This window comes from Choristoneura fumiferana, chromosome 7 (assembly GCF_025370935.1).
Source record: "Choristoneura fumiferana chromosome 7, NRCan_CFum_1, whole genome shotgun sequence".
NCBI lineage: Eukaryota > Metazoa > Arthropoda > Insecta > Lepidoptera > Tortricidae > Choristoneura > Choristoneura fumiferana.
In genome coordinates this window covers 18,710,413-18,716,412 of record NC_133478.1, presented here as the reverse complement: position 1 = coordinate 18,716,412, position 6,000 = coordinate 18,710,413, and the positions used below count along the sequence as shown (strand labels likewise).

At 36.2% G+C, this 6,000-nt stretch overlaps 1 protein-coding gene across 1 annotated transcript in view; it reads right to left on the bottom strand.

Annotated features, from left to right (window-relative positions):
- The window catches only part of LOC141429816 (acid phosphatase type 7-like), a 33,581-nt gene that overhangs the window by 14,870 nt on the left and 12,711 nt on the right, over window positions 1-6,000 (bottom strand). The window lies entirely within an intron of this gene.

Here is a 6,000-nt window from a genome sequence, read left to right as displayed (position 1 = left end):
AACGTTTGTTGTGGTTTGTTAGTCTAACATCTGGTAGCATGGTGTACGGTTGTGTTGCTCTGAAGATGAGCTCTGGTTGTGTTCAAAACGCGTCAGTGTAGCGTGGTGGTGGTGATAAATGGGTTTGTGCGATTAGTGTGTGTTCTTACAGTGTGGAGGTGGAGGAACTGCATGAACACGCATATCTTGCATAAACTTAGCTATCATAACGACCGTGGCAATTAACAGAGTCGGATCTACAATTTGGTCGTTTTATAACAAAGTCAATATAAAACAGTATATCGAAAATACAAACTGAAACATGGATGCACAGAAAAACCAGAAAAAGAGACCAGTACTGGGAATCGAACCCAGGTCCTCAGCAATCCGTGCTGCGTGCTACAACCCCTACACCACTGCTGGACAGGAATCTAGACACGATTTTTTCTATAGAATAGAATAGAATAGAAAAAACTTTATTGTATAATCTGTGTATGTACAAAGATGGTGAAAATTTTTTAGTGTCTCAACAGTTACCCTTCCGGCATACAATGTTTTATACTTCGTAAAGTCAAATTCACAATTTACTAAGTAGCATAAAATTCTTTTAAATTAAAAAGCCTTTTCTATTAGCCATTTTTTTAGTGTACGTTTAAAAGTGCTATCATCTATACTTTATATATCATTGGGAAGATTATTTAAAGCACTTTTTTAAAATTGAGTTGTTGATCTTGGGAAGTTTAAGATCATACAGCATATTATGCATACAGTGCTGGTCTCTTTTTCTGGTTTTCTGTGCATCCATGTCTCAGTTTGTATTTCGATATGGTTTCACGGGATACCCGTAAAAGTAACAAATTTGGAGTTGAACAGTATATTTGACTTTGGCACAATAATTGCAGATCCGACTCTGCAGGTCGCGGGTGAGCAAAGAAATATTTTAGTTCATTTAGGACTTTAGGATTACAATCTTTTACGGCAAATGTAGGACACACTGGCGCAGTCATATCTTGCTAAGACATCACTGAAGGCAGGCTGCAACGGCCGAGCATAAAAACGCTCAAATATGCGAATTAGGCGGACAGTCTTAGGAGGATTAGCGCTTTTGCTGTTGACACTTTGGGCCGTGGGGATCAGAAGCTCAAATACTTTTTAAATTTAAAAAAGAAGAATCTTGTCTGGTCCACTGGTGACCATAGGGCTGGCTCTTTCCTCGGTCAGCGTACAACGAGGCAATGCAGCCATGGCCCGTTTTAAGATATGTAAAAGAAAAATAAATTAAAATGATAGTACTTGACGACCGGGTAGCTAAGTTGTTAGTGACTCTGACTACGAAGCTAGCGGTTGCGGGTTCGATCCCCGTGTGGAGAAATATTTGTATGATGAATGATGATATTTGTATCAAGTTGGATATTTGTATGTATTTAATTTATAAAATTCTCGGGTCAAAAATGAGTGTGATCAAACTCCTTCGAAAGGGTTTGATCGATATTTATGAAATTTTTTGTGTATCTCGGTAGGTCTGAGAATAAGACGTAAACTTTTTCATACTTCTGCGCGGACGAGACGCGGGTAACAGCTACTTTAACTATATCTATGTCTATCTATTGTCTTACACCCATATAGTACAGTCAAGTGCAAAGATATCGACACACTACAGCCAAAGTTACAAAAATATGTATACACGACTTTATGCACTTAACATTAAGATCGTGTTTATATATTTTTACAAAGACGAAGCGTTGGCAGGCCTCCCACCAGGTGGACTGACGACATCGTGAGAGTTGCGGGAAACCGGTAGATGCAAGTGGCGAGTTGCCGTTCATTGTGACGGTCTAAGGGGGAGGCCTTTGTCCAGCAGTGGACGTCTTCCGGCTGATGATGATGATGGTGATAATCCATATGTTTGTAACTTTGGCCGTGTCGACTTTGCACATGACTGTACAAGCTTAGCTTAATTTGGAGCTAAGTCAATTGGTGTAATTTGTCCCAAGATATTATTGTACAGTTTGATTAATTCGAGTTAACACTTGACAGATGGGCGTGCCTTCAGTCAATTTTCAACTTTGACGTCATACAAATAAAGCCATTTTGAGTATACCGCTACCCACGTTTACAAATTATGTAAAAACTATTTTATTTGTATGACGTCAAAGTTGAAAATTGACTGAAGGCACGCCCATCTGTCAAGTGTCCAAGTAATCGTACTGTATTATTAGTATAACAAACCTGTTCGATGTATAGATGCGTGGTGTTGTGTGCGAGGAGGCGCGTGTACCCGTACGCCTCTGTGCGGAACGCAGACCACGCCGGCCGCGTCACTGCACAACAAACGGCTAATTGACTCATCTAATTAATACACCTCTTGGACCTAACACCACTTCTCTATCCACAAGAGCCCTTGACTTCTCTGACGGAAGTGTATGAAGTCAAGGTCATATATGTACGTTATCAAGATGTCAAAAACATATACACTTTATACCACTAACCAAAAGGTCGGTATATACATAATACAAAGAATAGATATTTAAGCACTCCACTATACCTGGAAATTTTGAAGCCACTTGGAAGGAAAGTAGTTTAATTGATAAAGATAGAAAAATTAAATAAGTATTCAAAGTGATTCAAATATTCAAATATTTTTGTCAAAACACATGCCACACGCGGGGATCGAACTGACCAAATGCAAAAAAACATACAGTGTACTTTTATGGCATAAATCGATAGGGTTAATCATTCATACATAAGGATCAAACCCCTCTTACAAACATGGTGAATAAAATCAAAGGAAGACCATTAAATGTTACCGTTCTTTTTATTTGATTTGAACTAAACATATTAGAAGACAAAATACATTAAAAAATGTTTTAATGTACTTTGGTTTCTTCTTAAAATTAAGGATCGTTTTTTTAGTAAATTTTCCTATCTTCGAATGGTGAGTACCCTTCAAGTGGCTTTAAAAATTGCCGTTCTTTACATGATTTAATGAAGCGACGTGGTGCTCATTGGCCACAAGGGCGGATACAGTTTTATAGCGGGGGGTCAAATGCTATGGCCAGGGAGGTCTCAAGGTGAAATTCTAATTACTTATAACTAAATCAATTCTCCTATTTTGTCGCAGAAATATAGAAATTTACAAGTTTAGTGCAGTACAAATTTCTTACCATTGAAATTGCTGTGTTCTTCCTGACAACCAGCCGAGCCTGTAACCACGTGGACGGGGGCGCTGAAAAAAAAAGGGACAAATAAATATGCGCGTTTAAGAAAAGCAAATCAAACAAGTAACGTTATTAACAAATGAAGTGTAAAATGATTATATGTAAATAAACGGATAAAACAGTAAACAGTGTGAAGAAACTATAAAAAACATAAACTATAAAATAAAGTAAAAAAAAAACTGAATGAAGATGGTGCAAATGTTTAGTGATAATTTTATTTACCTTTTATTTTGTGTTTATTTTAGGCTTCAGCACCATTCAATTGTAGCTAATTTTACAAAATTATCACGTAAAAATATTAAAAAATATGTAAAAACAATATTTTGACGCAAGCTAAATTTATTAACTGTTTCGAACCTTTTTTGTTGTCTATAATAAGATATTTTGTTGAGTGTTTTTCTTAGTAACGCGATAATTTTTTTGTAATAATCATGAACCGTGTTTTTTTGTTGTTATTGTCTGTACATGTGCAAGTTATTCCGTGTAAGTATCCTCTGAAACATTGTATTGCGACAAGTAAAAAAAACATTTTACATGTCATCGATGTTTTTTACTAGGTACGAGTAAACCTGTTGTGTAAGTAACATTGTGTTTTCGTCAATTAGTAGTATTTAATAAGATTTGATAGCCTTTGTTTTCCTTGTTGATTTTTATTACAACTATTTGGGGCTATTGCAGACAAGGGGGTAAATACGACGTCCGTAATGACGTCTGTCAAATTAGTCTATATCTTTTTCAGTACCGTGTCAAAGGCGTGACTGCACTTTGTCAAAAATTCAAATGAAAAGTCTTACAGGGGCGTTCAGACAACCTAACCCATTAACCTGAAATATCCCGGAAGAATTCGAAGACACCCAGTATATTTGTTTCATTATAAGTTAAGTCACGTATATTTGATATGATGTAAGGTCACGTAATAAAACTTAAACAATTAATTTAACACTTACATACTACCTACTATTATAATTATATTAAATTAGAATCATGCATTTATGACTAGGTTTATTTGATATTATTCTACGCTCTGGAGTAAATCTAAGACTTCAATCAAGTGCAGTGTTTATCAGATGATACTAGGTACAGTCGTCTACAAAGAGATCAATACAGTCAGTTGTAACCTTGACCGTATCGATGTGTTTGCAGTGGACATATTTTATTCGAAAATATACACAGTAACATGACTGACAGCCAAACTAAACTTTCTCAAAAAATCGAAGTAAAAATCGAAGGATTCATAATGGTTATTTGGGTTTACTAATGTTTCGGCGAATAACGTTTGGCAACCTGTTTCATTTCGCAGCTTTTCATTTCCCAACTGTTTAATATTTCTGAAACTGTAAATATTTCACGATTTTTATAAAACTAACCTAACCTAACCCAAAGGGTTCTACACGATGGCCCTGAAATAAATCCTGAAATGTTTACAGTTTTAGAGTTTGCGAAATGAAACAGGTTGCCAAACGTTACGTTGCGAAAAGGCAGTACTCGGGTTATTTGTTTTATTTCTTATAATTATATTCACAAGCGCTGTTCACTGGTACAAGACCTAAAGAAAATAGATCAAACCTGTTTCATTCTTACAACTACATGTTATAAAAAACCCCAAACAGTAAACTACACAGAAGAACATTCGAGTTAGTTCCGAAACCTCTTTAATGTGATTTCATTAGCAATTTGTTAATTATTCACCGCTAATATTCTTTATGTACTTAGGTGTTCCTTTGTGAAGGTTCATTTAAAAAGATACAGCTTTAAAAAGAAAAATTGGATTTGGATTCTTTGCATCTCAAGACGGACATCGTGCGACCCGCATGAAAACATATCAACGTGGAAAGTAATAGTTCTTACGTGTTTGACAAATATATAGACAACTTGGGGCCTGTATCACCACTCATGGATGAATTTTATGTGACAGATAAATGTGATGCTGTCTCGGTTTACCTAGCTCAGAAGTCAGGGAGAAGTCCCTTTAGATTTTGTACTATAAAATATCTAATATATAAAATTCTCGGGTCACAATGTTTGTGACCAAACTCCTCCGAAACGGCTTTGATGACTTTTATGTTTTTTTTTTGTGTATACTAGGTCTGAGAATAGAACGTAAGTTATTTTTCAAACTTCGACGCGGACGTAGTCGCGGGCAACAGCTAATCTTATGGTACATTGTGTCTTAAGGGCGGTAAATAAGGAATTACGAACGAGAGTCTATTAGAAGCCCGAAATCGAAGACTGAGGGCTTTAATGAGTCGATGTTCGTAATTCTAGTACCGCCTGTGCGACATACAATGTTTTTCATCACATTTTCGAGTAAAATTGTAGGTATATTTGTAAAAAAAAACTATTTTTTTTTTAAAAATTGCCGATACCGCTGACTGCGCTCTTGAATCATACTTAATTTTTGTACTTTTTATATCTTTTGTGTTATTATCTTCATAACGGTTTAGAATGGTCTCATAATGACCAAACATTAGAACACCTTTATATCAAAACACCATATTATGTGTTCAAGATTCAAAACAACGAAATAAACAAGTGGGTGAAAATCAAATTCAAAGATTTCGTGACATACTAATAAAAGCGTGTTAAAAAAGTCTACGAGAGGGTTATTTATGTGCGAAATTACATTTGTACAGAGCTTTACGGTGAGGGAAAACATCGTGACGAAACCTGCACAAACCGAAGTAACTTAATGGAGCGTCTGAAGTTCTCAATCAGCACTGGGCGCGCGCGGTAGCTACGGCCCCAGCCCTCTCAATCTGATAGGACTGTGCCCAGCAGTGGTATACAGGGTGTAGCATTCAGG